This window comes from Amblyomma mixtum, chromosome 8 (assembly GCF_055824585.1).
Source record: "Amblyomma mixtum isolate Tamu chromosome 8, ASM5582458v1, whole genome shotgun sequence".
NCBI lineage: Eukaryota > Metazoa > Arthropoda > Arachnida > Ixodida > Ixodidae > Amblyomma > Amblyomma mixtum.
In genome coordinates, this window is record NC_143019.1 from 92,897,615 (window position 1) to 92,912,244 (window position 14,630).

Sequence of the window (14,630 nt, forward strand, 5' to 3'; positions counted from 1 at the left end):
AATTCCATGCACTCTGTCAGGACTTCAGTGTGAGCCCTCACGTCTTGTATATACTGACGCTGCCGTTTGCCGGACCCATACACACGCCATGAGCATTGTGGCTGCGGATGAAACAGGCAGAATCCAAATCACTGACTACAACAGGAGTGTGAACTCGAGAAACTCATGGTCCGGTCCAAACGTCCGCTGAAAACCGGTCCCCCAACAGGAATCACACTGCACTACACCATAAGTGCGCTACGGAGAAAGACATGCAACCAAACCGCCGCCAAAGAAACTGCCATCACCGACTCGCAGGCAGCATGCCAAGCATACGCAACGGGCATCGTATATAAACACAGGCAAGACACTATCGACAGCACTGCTTCGCCAACAACGTTCCCTTTATTCGCATTGTTTGGACCCCAGGCCTTGCCTCTCTCGTTGGTAATGAGCGCGCCAACGCGTTGGCCCGAGACCTGACCCACCGGGCACCAGCGGAGGCAGAGGAGTATAACCGAGAACTACAAGGCAAAGAACAACGCTTCCACCCCTCGAGACCCCCATCTAGTAGGGCCAACGCCTTCGCATGGTGCCAGCTCCAAACTCTTGCGTACACCCTAACATTTTTCACGTGCACCTTTTCTTCGCCACGCCCCGAATGACGTCATCAGTGCAAGAACCCAAATCCAGAACTCCATCACTCTCGGTGGAAGTGCCCGAACCCAACAGTAAACCAAGCACCCACCTCCCACCCTTCATTCTCTTCCTGGGACCCGAGCGACCAGCAATCGCTGATCGAATGGATGAGCCGGATATCGCCAGCCATCGGGGTCTTGGACTGAAGACTCCGCTCATCGTGGACCCTAATGAATGTTTTTACCACCACCACAAAATATTGTAGAATAGTTACCTAATATGTCTGTGCAACACGTTGGAAGATGGCTTATATTTAGCGGGGGTTGAACGTCCCAAAGCGACTCAGGCTATGAGGGACGCCGCAGTGAAGGGCTCCAGAAATTTCCATCACCTGGGGTTCTTTAACGTGCACTGAAACCACGGAGTGTGCAACGTCAGTGCACGTTAAAGATCCCCAGGTGGTCGAAATTTCCACCTGAGGTGAAATTTTGAGGTTATGACCAGGCTTTGAACCAGAAAACCCATTTGCAGCCTTTACAAGCCAACAGACAGCAAATCCTAAAAAGGAGCAATCTGTTAGGACCTGTTGTCTGTTCAAGTTTATTTACGTGATCACATTCCTTCTTCCTTTCATTCACACCGGCTTCTCCGGTATTTTCAGTTTATCGGTTGCAACGCTTTTAATTCCGTCATCTTTTAGCCGTGCCGTTCTTTTTTGTTTTACTTATTTCACATCTTTTCCTGCACCTTTTCTTTTTCAGTGTGGTCAGGTTTTAGCCCGTTTATCCTTGTCACCTTTCATTGTCACTCGTCCAGCCGTGTTGGTTGTTGGCTTCTTCGGGAACTTTTTCGAATTGTTGTTTACGCTCTCTGAACTTGTTTCTCCCCGCTTTTGTTTTCTTCCTCCCTCCTTTTTTTTCTCGCTTGTTTGAGCTGCGTTATTGGTTATGTGTGACGATGAGAATAGTTAGGGTATCTGTTGGCTCTTTCTGTGCTTGCACTTTGCTGATCGTTTCGCGTGAGCATCACTGCCTCCGGTTCTGTATTAAAGGCCTACTTGACCGAAAGTTTACTTCGGCTAACTTTTTGCTGGATATAGTGGGCATGTTATGAACAATATTTATATTGAATAATAGGGCTGTGAAGCGTGTAGAATTTTAGTTAGAAGCGTTCAAAAACCTCTGTAGCAGACGACGCAGTCCCCTAGCGGTGTGCTGGACAACTAATAAAGCTGACCGGAAATGACGCACAATTGAGACGCCGGCATCGCCGGCTCGCCAGTTTCAGGTGTTCTGAAGTGATTGCGCACCCCTTGTAAGCTCTTTCTGGCGCGTTTCTGGCTGTTTTCACCGCGACGCTCGATGGTCTCCGAGAAAAATTAACTGCTGGCATCATGTCGACGAAGTGTGTGGCCGCGGAAAGGAATACGAAGAATGCAGAAAGCACAATGTATACCTCTCGGCCACTGCCCTTGACCGCGATCTCGAAAGCTGGTGTCAGCTGTCTGGAGCTCAGGCTTTAACGTGAATTCCCCTCTCTTCTTCAAGAAAGATATTGGTGGGTGACTGACGCTCCTGCCTCGCGCTAACCCCTTTTGTGGGTTGGGCTTTGTCAATAGACCTGTCCCGGTCTACATCATGCAACAGAGCACGTACGCGTTTCTGGCATGCCACGAACCGAGAGGGTTATAATTCGGAGAACGCTTCGAGGCGTTCCTAATCGGGAGAATAAAAACGACGGGGTACCGCTCGCACAAGCTAGCTTAGCCGGTTAAGAAGCTAAAGTGGACGGCTTTCCTCATCGAGCAACGCCCTTTTGACGGCACGTTGTTTACACCAGGCAGAAGTCTAAGGAGAGGTCTGCTTCGTCTGAAAATGAATCCACATATGCACGCGTTTATTGCAGGTACAACTCTGCCCAATGCGCAATAATGCCGTCGTGCGCCGAGTGTATCTGCTGCCTCGAAGATTCGCAGGCCGGGCTGAGAATCCTGAAAGGCCACGCGTTACTGAAAACGTCGAATTTCTTACTGCCTCACGCCATTCATACTTGAGGTCGATTACAGGAAGCTTCAGCGTTACTATTCAAGGCGCGTCTCCAAGACCTCATAAAACTGAACGCATGTTATTTGAATGATAATATTTTAAAAGGAAGACAACACGTTTTTGATTATATGTTCTGCATTATTACTCAGTCGATACAGACACACTGCCTTCGGTAATTTGCGCAGTGGGCGTATACGGTCGACTAGGGTCCGGAAACCATGTCGTTCTGCCCAGCTGTGTGGTTTGAAAAAATTAGAAAAACTTTTCCGCCCCTACAGCACACGGGCTTTAAGTGGTTCTCGGTAAATACAGTAATGAACGCAGCGCATAAGTTTTTGTTAATTCGAATCAGCATGTATTTCGCAACGCGCAGTGGCTTGCCCGACCGAGGCGCGCAAAGATGAACCAGCCCACCATCGGCACCGCATTGATGCCACGGTCCTCGAAGAAAAAAAATATATATTTATTTTGCAGCACAAATTTTGCTTCTGGCACATTCTTTCGCTTAACGCAGCGCTTAATTTTCTTGAGCTCCCTTTTTAGACGTCCAGCTGTTCTTATTAATTTACCTCGCGTTCAAAGCACCTGTTCCCAATTTCTATGCACAGGCAGGAATACCTGTCCACGGGGGAGAAAAATGAGAAAGAAAAGGAGAAGGCAGGTCATTATTTTTTATCAAGACAACAAACATATTACACGCAGAGCAGAGCGCACATGTGCTGTTGGCACGCGCGATCCAGTTCAAAAAAGCCGACTTGATAATACAAGCTCTTCTACTTGGCCTCCATTTGAATATGCTTCCTTCCTCCGCTATGTCCGAACTTTTCACAAGCTGTAATGGAATACTGCCAGGCAAAAAACGCTCACTAGCATTGCGGCGCGATCATCTTCGCTGAGGTTGAGCCAGGAGTTTTCTAGTCTACTACAGCAAATAAAACACGTTTAAAACTTTTTCTATGGCGTTTCATCCGTTTTAAGATGTGTGTTTTCACATATAACCAGTATTTATCGCACAAAGTGCTGCACGCGCTACCGGTACCAGCGCTTTGCTCGAGCTGCAACGAGCAGACGCTCCGAACCTCTCCGTACTCTAGTCTCAAACATGCGTCACTTCCGGCGGGCGGCAATAGCGCCCGTTTTTCCAGTTTCGGTATTGAAAACTCCGATTTTTGCGTTCCTTTGGCACCGTAACTGCTTGAAACTGGAGCGTAAATTTTTGTGGGTAGCATAATAGGGGGGTCATCACAAAATGAACAAGGGAGGGGAAAACCTCAGTTTGCTAGAGCCAACGTTTCGACAAGGGGACTTGTCTTCGTCTGGGCGCCCAGACGCCCAGACGAAGACAAGTCCCCTTGTCGAAACGTTGGCTCTAGCAAACTGAGGTTTTCCCCTCCCTTGTTCATTTTGTGATCACCAAGGACCATCTACCGCACCCTCTCTCTACCATGGATAATAGGGGGGTGTACTATGAAAAAACAACTTTTCTCAAGATGTTTCTCAGCTGTTTTTTCTCAAGATGTACCTCAACCAACTCGCCCAGCAACACATCTGGATTAGAGACTCCTCGTTAAGCGTCCCAGCCATTCTTCTCCCAATTATAGCCTCCCCCTTCCCCCCCCCTCCCCCCCCCCCCCGTGGTGTGCGGCACCTTCTTCCCATCGGAACAGAAACACGTGCTCTGATATCATAAGCCGGGGGAAGTCAACATACATCACGGCCAGCGAGCGAACAGGTGAGTACGACTCCGTCTATCTTCATTGAGCGTTCATATTTTAAAACTGCGCGAACAAAAACAAGTACCGAGCAAGAACACAGTAACAGAAACAAGCGCAGACTTCCAACTTTTATTCGAAAAGATTGCCGCTGTCTTTTTATACCCTTTGTGGATACCATCCCCACACCCCAGAATGTCCCAAACATTCCACGATAATGGACAGGCGCCTTAGCAGCACACAAGTGACTCAGAAACACGCGCAAATTTTTACCTCAATAAAACGAAGATCGCGATCCACGTGCCTTGTCCACGCCAAGTCGAACACGCCAAGAAGCATAGATAATAACAATGAAAAGAAGACATATGATAAGCATGACACCCAACATTAACATGGTATAAGGCAATTAAGAGATCACTAAAACCTGAGCAAGAAATGTGAAACCAACAAGAAAGCGGAAAAACAACTATGAGGGCACTAAATTGGAGCTAAAAATAATCTCATTGCTCAATGAACAAAAGCAATCTAAAACATGAACCAAGTGTAAAGTGACAACCTAAACATAGAAAGCTAAAAGAGTGACGCATAAACCCAACAGGACTAAGAGAAGGCGAAAATCTGACCATGACGGTATGCATTGCTCCCTCCTAGAAATTCGATTTCTTTATCTGAAAGTTAAATTGACGGCGTGCTCACACATCAATCTGCACTCTTAGCAATTAAAAAGGCCTCAATTATTTCTCTTTCTGTCTTTCCTCCCGCTTTTGCAAGGAATTCAGCATCTTCTAAAAACGCTCCACAGTCGCGTTTTACGCACTTCAAGCAGTGAATGGCCATATTGCTTCCTGATTTACTTGACAAGTTGCGCTCATGCTCACTCGCCCTTTCATTAAAGCAAAGCCCTGTTTGGCCGAGAAAACAAAGACCCTAACAATAGCTCCGCCCAACAAGCACATACTACTTAGGAACCTGAATGCTTTGGTAACTTTGGCCGAAAGCTGTGATGGAGGGCTTAAATACTTGCAATAGCACAAATGCAGTGAAGAAATCTTCAGTGCTTGCTATTATTGATGGTGATTATAGTTTGTGAAGGAAGAACGTGCTCAGCGATTTGGTACTGTGTAACCTGAACATGTTCTAGAACGAAAATAGGTGATGTGCGCGAAAGTTCAGCATATCATATCGGTCACTCTTCTTTAAGGAGCAGAGTGAGTCATGCGAAGGACGCTCTTCTATGCATCGTTTCACGTCATGATGCTACATTTGACAGATGGGTTCATTGGGCTGCCGGGCGCGCAGCCGAAGGCGGCGGAAGGTGTCGGAAGGTGTCGTCGCACTCGTCGCCGTCGGCCGCAGGGAACACGCTCTCGCTGCCCAGGCAGGTTGATTAGCACGCTGCGATGAAGAACAGCGCGGCGCTGCCGTAGCCTTCGAACCCTTCGAGAAGTTCGTCGTAGCCCTCCGAGGCGGCGCTGCGTTGTCTGTACGCTTGCAGCGACACCTCGAGGGCGAGCGTGTGCTCGAGCTGACGGAGAATGTCGAAGAGGTTGCCGTATCCACTGCTCACGTTCGCGGCGCACTCCAGCGCCCTCCTGAAAGAGCCCATGGCTCCCGGCGAAGTGATGTAGCGGCGATTTAAGCGTAGTAGACCATCAGTCAGCTTTTTTTTTTCGTGTGTGCGAGTGCACTGCATACGTCTGCTCATCTTTTGCAATCTATGCTTGACTCGCCAGCCTTGATCTGTCTTACTGGCCGCCGAACAATTCGAAAAGGTTGGCGCTGAGGGGAAAAAAAAAGGTACGATTGGCGTTCTTACACCTTTTGTTCATGGAAGAATTAAAATCTTTCCTAGTGGATCTCTGATATACTTATTTGCCGCTACTCCAACAGCTGCGCAGCAATCGAACACCTGAAAATAAGCATATTATTGATCCCTTCGAATACTTTTCAGCGACCAAATGGAATCCTTCGCAGTCGCTTTACTACACTTTTTAATTTATTTTCTCAGGCCCATACGCTAACAAGCATCACTCAGTGAAAGAGAATGAAGTCCAGCTGATTCTTTACTCAATTCCGGTGCAATATATTTCATGATGATGATAAAGCCTGAGGACATCATTTTCATTGTCATCAAATAACGGTGAGCAGAAATTGTCGGGATCCATCTCACCTTCTACTTAAGAGGGCTGCCTTCGCGGGACAGTGGGCCCTTGGGGTTGTCATACTATTTCCATGGAGAGAAGGAACGGATGGAAGACGGGGAGAGAGAGGGGGGAGAAACATCGCGCGGAAAGAGAACCCGTTTTCTACGCGTGACATTTCTAAACGAGCCGATTTATATAAGCTTGCATTTCTGAGCCTATTAAGACGGTATGCTTCGCTAGTATCAGGAATCCTCTTATATACTGTTCTTATCGTAGGAAAGAGGTGGGAAGCGTTACAACCATACGTGATTCTTGCGCTGCGAGCACACGCCAGGGGGTCGACAAATCGAAATGTTACGCAGCTGTTCTGCGTCAAAAGCCAAAGGAACATTCACTAAAATGATCAGTGGTGGTAGAAAGGACTATAGGCTTTCACTTCTCGATTCATGGTGAGCACGCGTTTCAGCAGAGTTGCTTCACAGCAGCCTACCTGTCGCTGAACAGTCGGCTGAGTGCCAAGGCGACGCTGTATCCGAGGCCTCCGTGGTTCATGGCCGGCGCGGCGCTCTCGTCCAGCCAGGGAAAGGAGAATGCATACGGGAGCAGCGCCACGTCTTGGCCGGGAAGAAGCGTGAACCACTCGGCGAACTCGATTCGCGCCGAGGCCGTGCGTTCGCTGGCGTCCACGTGGTCCAGGTTGACCGCCTTCCAGTTGTCCACCAACGAAGCGTTCATGTCAGGGAAAGTCGGCTCTTCCTGCTGGGTCTGCATAACGAGAAAGAAAAGGTTGCAAAGTTGGAATTAGTTCAATTCTAAAATAGGAATACTTGCAGTACTAGGAAGAGAGGAAAATACTTTCGGCAGTGTTTGTTCGGGCTATAAAGGGGAATATCAAAGCAACCAATCATCACAAAACAACTACACTGCCGGGGAAAAGCATTTGCCATCGACCTACAATTCACGCTTAACTGCACTAGCTGGAGACAATTTATCCCAGAAAACTTCTTTGCTTCACCTTAATACATACGCCTTGTCTTGAAGTAGACTTTATTACCTCTTGGGGCCGTCCGCTGTCATCCCTTTTCATTGCAAGCCCTCTGTTTTTCTCCTTTAGTGCAGAGGGACGCGCAATTGAATACGATCTCATTATTGGAAAACATCGCGACAGTCAGACTTCTGTGTTGAAAGAGCTTGGCATCGTCGCGGACATTTGAAGCATATCTGACATCCTAGCATCAGTTGCAGCGTCACGAAGATTCGAAAGAAGACTTTTGAACCTTCACGTTACGGCGGCGTTGCTAGAGGCATCAACGCAGCTCTTCATTCCCAAGGCGACGCCGCAGTGGCCCAGTGGTTATGGTGCTCGGGTGCTGATCCGGTAGACACGGGTTCAATCTCGGCCGCGGCGGTCGCATCTCGTTGGAGGTGAAAGGCTAGAGGCGCGCGTGTACTGTGTGATGTCAGGGCAAGTTAAAAAATCCCAGGTGGCCGAAATTTCCGGAGCCCTTCACTACGGCGTCCCTCATAGCCTGACTTGCTTTGGGACGTTAAACCCCAATAAACCAATCCCCTTGCCGTCTAACCTTGAGCGACTGCTGATCGAAGCGCGGGTCGAAGTGCCGAAGGACGACGTCAGAGCTGTTCCAGTCCTGGACGAGTACGCGGTGAGGGTCCCAATGTAGCCACTTCTGGAGGCGGGCAGCGAAGGTCCTGCGGGTGTCCACGACCAGAAGCTGCGCGGCGCGCTTGGCCCTGCCGGAGAGGACTTCGTCGTAGTATGCGCCGAAGACCTCGGCGCCGCTCAGCATGTAAACCTTGCTAAGGCAGAGGGCGCCGTGGTACAGTTCGGCTCTCATTTCGCTGCGTGAAAACCATGAGCACGTCGAAATTTTACGCTAGAATACGAATGCGAAAAATGAGAAATGAACGGGAGGGAAGCGGCATGCCATTGTACCCCGGATGCTATCGTACCGCTACCTGTGCTGAGAACACATTGCAGTTCGGTACTGGGTTCGGCTTTGACTATTATAAGCTGGACGCCCCACTACAGCTGTAGTGTAGATTGTATCGTTCACGCGTGCTCTTATTCGACTTAGGTTATGGATATCACACACGCCACACCTGCATAATCTTATGGTGTAAATAGATTAGTTGTACATTGTACCTTTCTCCTCTTACCTTCATTACTGTCCCCTCAACTCTTTCAGTTCATGTCTGCAGTCTGCCTGCTGTCCCTTTACTTCCGCTGCCCTAGATTAGGTACTTCTCATAGGAATGGCATATGCCGGGGATAGCAAAAATCTTTTCATTATTATTTTATTTTAAAATAAACAAATACAACGTTCGGTGCGTCAGCCGCCGCGGTGACTCAGTGGTTATGGTGCTCGGCTGCTGACCCGAAAGACGCGGGTTCGATCCCGGCCGCGGCGGTTGAATTTCTTTGGAGGAGAAATTCTAGAGGCCCGTGCACTGTGCGATGTCAGTGCACGTTAAAGAACCCCAGGTGGTCGAAATTTCCGGAGCCCTCCACTACGGCGTCTCTCATAGCCTTAGTCGCTTTGGGACGTTAAACCCCATAAACCAAACCAAACCAAACCAAACCGTTCGGTGCGTCAAGATCACGAGCACGCACAAATTTACCTACTCTACGAAGCTAATAAAACATGAAAAAGCAGGTGAAAAGCTCCAACCCGCTGGCCCTCACGCAGGCCCTCAGAGAGGCGTGGTACATTTCGGATCTCAGCTCGCTGCCTCAAGACAACGCGCATGCCGAAATTCAGCGATAGTGCACAAAACTTAACAAAAAATAAGAAATATGCGGGTGGGGAGCCTCAACCCGTTGGCCCGTAGGCTTCCGTTCCACTTCATGCTAGGGACAGAGCCATGGTACAGTTCGGCTCTTAGTTCGGTGCCTGAAGACAACGCGCATGCCGAAATTTAGCGATAGTGTACAAAGTTGAACGGAAGAAAAGAAAGATGCGGTAGGGGAGCTGTAGTGTTTCGGCGAACTCACGGCCACGTGCTGGTGTTCGGGCACCGCCCCCTCGCCTGTCTGTATCTCGATATGAGCACATGTGTGCCGGTTTGCACGCGCAGTCGTCGACCAGCGGGACGCGCGGTCTGACGGCCGGCTGACATTAAACCCGAGTTCTTGTTGCACCTCGGCTACAGTGTCGTACAGTATCGTGGGTCCGAAGACGTACAAGTTATTGAAGAGTTTGACTGCCCCGAACGCTCCTGCTAGTCAGTCTGTCAGAACTGCAGAAAGCATTAGGAGAGCATCCGTCACCGAAGCCATGGGTTATTGTTTAAAGAGCTAAGTTTCACCGAAGAACGCAACAACAAACGGAGAGCATCGCGCAGTTCGTGGCAGGCCTCAAGCAATCTGCAGAAACATGCAACTTTGGAGCCAACTTAGAAGAAATTCTGAGAGACAGATTTGTATGTGGTATTGCTAGCGCTGGCATCCAGAAGAGGCTTTTTGTTGAGGATGCATCTCTGACTTTCAAAACGGCGGTTTAGATAGCCTTATCAGTTGAGGCGGCTTCCAAAAACGTCACAGAGTGCCGACCTAGCAGTGCAACCCAGGAGGATCTTCAGAAGTTTTCTGCAGAAGAGTCCTTTGCACGGAACGGTTCACCGTGCACGCGATGGGGCTTGCGTCATCGCAACCGGGCTTGCCGGTTCCGAACAGCGACTTGCTTTAAATGCCACCAGGTAGGGCATATTCAAAAAGTGTGCCGCTCCCAGCTTTCATCTGATTCGCGCTCTTCGAAAGCGAGCGGGACAGACACACGAAACGGAAACTCCCGTAGGCAAAGCTTCTGCGTGTTCGAGACCGAGGAAGACATCGAGCCACTGTTGCAAACAACGCTCGAGAAACCACGTCAAGGGCCGATACCCTTTACGATGTGTATTCAGGGAGTGCCGCTTGACATGGAGCTGGAGACTGGAGCAGCAGTGTCAGTGATGCCGTACAGTTTATTCCCCTCACGCTCTCCACAGATGAAGTTACGCCCCGCATCGGTGTTGCTTCGTACTTACACAGGGAGTGCGTGCGCCCGAAACCGGGGGCAACCGTAAACATGAAGCATGAGAACCAGTCTCTCCAACTACCTCTGCACATTCTCTGCCAGGAGGGTCCTGCTCTCATAGGACGAGACTGGTTATATCAGCTCAGGCTCAGTTGGAGTAGCGTTAATCACGTGGGTGCGCAAGACCACCGGGACTTGGAACAAGTCTTAAACCGACATCCGCAGTTGTTCAACGATAAAATCGGCGAAATTCAAGGTGAGCAAGCTCAACTTTCCCTGAAGGCAGAACAACGCCCAAAGTTTTGTAAAGCTAGAAGCATTCCGTTCGCACTGAAAGAAGCGGTGGAGAAAGAACTGGAAAAACTAGTTAGTCTGGGCGTGATCGAGCCCATTTCGAACAGTGCTTTCGCCTCACCAATTGTACCTGTGGTAAAAAAAGATGGCAGCGTACGGATCTGCGGGGATTATAAGGGCTCTTTGAACCCATGCTTAAACATCGACAACTACCCTTTACCCAAGATCGAAGAAATCTTGGCCACACTTTCGGGAGGGCACGGTGTTCTCGAAGATTGACCTGCGTAGAGCGTATCAGCAAGTGGTAATGGATAAGGTTTCTCGCGAGTATCTCACCCTCAATACGCCCAAAGCACTGTATGCAGTGAATCGCTTAGCTTTCAGGGCGGCGTGTGCGCCTGCGATTTTTCAAAAGATAATCGACAACATGTTAAAATGATTGAAAGGTGTGATATGCTACCTAGATGATATTCTCGTCACGGACCGGAACGAAAAGGCGCACCTATGAACCTGGATGTATTACTGAACCGGTCACACGATGTATGATTGTAAAAACCATTCGATTTAATTTGACAGCTCTGTCAGTTTCATTGACCCAATCACTCGGACTTATAACAGCATGTTTTCTTCCAGTCCCGCCTAACTTCAGGTTCAAGTTTGTAATCATTGTCCACCCAAACGGATGCGGATACAGCGCAGTAGGGTCTAACGGGATTAGAAGGTTAAAATTTCTGGCTATCCTACAACGATTAATCTGCTGCCCTAACCGTGTACTTTTTCGCAACGACGCTGAAACGAATACTTGATATTAGCTAGCCCAGGAACAGCTGTATTTCGCAGCATCGCGTCTGTTTCGCAATAAATGAACGTCATGCGTCAGTTTTAGCTGGAACGAACATTAATCTCCAGTTCACGCTAGGCATGCACAGCGCGGCCCCTCACCGGGTGTAGAAGTTGAGCAGTAGCTTGTGGTTGGCGAAGAGTGCCGCCATCTCCACGACACACCAGGAGAAGAAGAGGTGCATCTGGTCCTCCCCATGTGAACTCCACAGGAAGAGGAACGTGCGCACGAAACCTGGCTTCTCCGACACGAAGACGATGTCTTTCTCCGAGTGCTCCACATAGTACTCCAATTCCTGGAGCCAGCGTTGCTTCGTGAGCCCCGGCACCTTTCGGAACATGAAGTCAGTGTCCAGACCACTTTGATAATGATGTGTGCTCTCGAAGGCATATCGCAGCTCAGTCAGGTGGGTTGGCCGAGCCTTTTCGTGATTGCGAAGGTCACGGTGGTGTTGTCTTTCTCGTCGTGCTCGTATTCACGGTAGGCAAGGAACTCCCGCCTGCGAAGAATATGCTCCCGTCAGACGCACCGAAATGCTTTCTTCTCCTACTGTTTCTCCAAACAATCGCTCACCTGAGCTCCTCAAAGTAGATCTTCGCTTCGTGGTCACTGCCCTCCAAGCCCTTGTGCTTTCGGAGGATGCGCTCAAAATCACTCAGTGGCTCCAATACGACCGTGGTGACGTTCGGGTCCTGTTGCACCACAACATGGAGCAGGGGGCTCCAGTGCAGCCTGATGGACACGTGAAACCACGTGCGAAGCAGGTCCGGCCTGTTGGAGTCTTTGGGTAGGCGGGGCCACACAATGCCCGCGTCCAAGAGCGCTCTTTTGACCTGTGATCACCGTAAGAACGGGAAGGACCTCTCTCAAAAGTTTGTTTTTGAAAGCTCGAATTGTTTGGATTGTGAGTGATCTCACTCGCAAGCTAAAGCCAATCTCAAGGGGTTGTCGGAAGTGCGACATATCCAAAGATTTGTGGCGGCTAAACCTCCACATATAAATATCAGTGCCCCAGCAGAAAGGTTTCTTGGTTGCTTGGGGTTTAACGTCCCAAAGCAACTCAGGCTATGAGAGACGCCGTAGTGAAGGGCTCCGGAAATTTCGATAACCTGAGGTTCTTTAACGTACACTCACATCGCACAGCAGAAAGGTAAAATATAGCCATCAGCAGACTGCAGCAAGGTATAGCCAGGAGATTTTTTGTGTAATGAAGGAGCAATGGACAAGGAAAGCTACTATCTATGGGAAACTTCACTACACCTCACAATTTCGGTATGAAAATGCTAATGGACAAATATAAGCGAAAGAAAGACATTGTATCTCCACTCCATTGTATCTCCACAAGGGAGCATGCATCTAATTGTGCATTGGTGTTGTGCATCATTATCATCAAAATCAGCCTGACTATGCCCACTGCAGAGTAAAAGGCCTCTCTAGCTGCGGCCATCTTACCCCCGGAAGCTTCTTAATCTCATCTGCCAACCTATCTTTCTGCCGCCTCCTGCTACGCCTGCCTTCCCTAAGAATCCACTCCGTTACCCTTAAGGACCAGTGGTTTTCTTTCCTTCGCATTACATGCCCTGCCTAAGCCCAGTTCTTTCTCTTTATTTCGACTAGGATGTCATTAACTCGCATTTCTTCGCTCACACACTCAGCCCTGTTCCGGGCAGAGTGGGTGAATATTTCACTGAAACAAGAAGGCAACGTATGACCTGCGTTCCTTCGCCCCTCCTGGATTGCTCTGCGCCCAGATTCTATTTGCCAGTGCATTTCAGCAGAAATTTGGGGGCGCTCCCCTCCCCAGAAATCCTCGTCCATGCAGGCAGCTCACCTTCTTCAGCTCGTCAGCCGTGCCCCGAAGCACGTCGTCGAAGCTGCGGTAGAAGGCGGCCGCCCTCTGCAGCGATGTCTGTCCCGTGGTGGGCACGGGCACTGATCGCAGCAGGGACGACAGCTCTCGCTGAACGTCCAGGAAGGGCACCTCGCGCACGGTGAGCTGGTTGCGACGCCGCCAGCCATCGCACACGAATCGCGTGAAGCTCTCGCACGGGTTAAGCGAGGTGTTCAGCGTGTACCGAAGACGGCGTGCGTAGTCGAGGCACCGCTCGGTACGACACACGCGGATGCTGCCGTGCCACTTGGAGACTTTAGGGTGTACGAAGAACAGCAGCAGGAAGAGGGATGCGATGAGCACCCCTACCAGGAGAACCACGCCGAAGATGGGCAGCATCGGTGGCTGGCTCTTGAAGAGCGCCTGCGATGACATCGTTGGTGTTCAGGGAGGGTGTTCTGGACAGAGGAGTCGTCCAGATGAGGCGTGATTCGAAACGAGTGTGTGAGTCCAAAGGAGTCGTGAGCTGAAACCACTAAATGAGCCTAGATGATTTGTGAATCTGAGAGATACATGATGGTTTGGGATTTGGTTTATTGGGTTTAAGGACCCGAAGCGACCCAAGCTATGAGGTACGCCGTAGTTAAAGGCTGCGGAACCTTCGACCACCTGGGGCTCTGTAACGTCTACAGAAATCGCAAAGTACATGGGCCTCTAGAATTTTGCCCTCATCAAAATTAGACCTCCGCGGCCGGAATCGAACCCGCTTCGAGTGAGATATGAGTCGCTATGAGTGGTTGACCAGAGAGGACTGGTGAGTGAGTGAACCTAAGTGATTTGCGAGCCTAAACGAGTTTGAATTCATGAGTTATAGTGAGCCCGGACCTCTTGAGTGTGAGTTCTAGTCGGCCAAACTTTTGTGAGTGAACAGAGAAAAGCATTCAAATTTCTTTCTGACCGTCAGAGTGGAAATTAAACCGTATATAGCATTTGAAGTTGGTTCCAGAAAATTTTACCTAAGCACCTCTATGTAACTGCCTCCAACACAGTGCGCAAGGTTGGCCCAGTGACACTGCTCCTAAATGATGGTCATAAATCAGTGTACGGTGTG

General features: G+C 49.6%; 1 pseudogene; it reads right to left on the reverse strand.

Moving 5' to 3' along the window:
* Window positions 1-5,619: 5,619 nt before the first annotated feature.
* The window catches only part of LOC149333514 (uncharacterized), a 30,925-nt pseudogene continuing 21,914 nt past the window's right edge, over window positions 5,620-14,630 (reverse strand).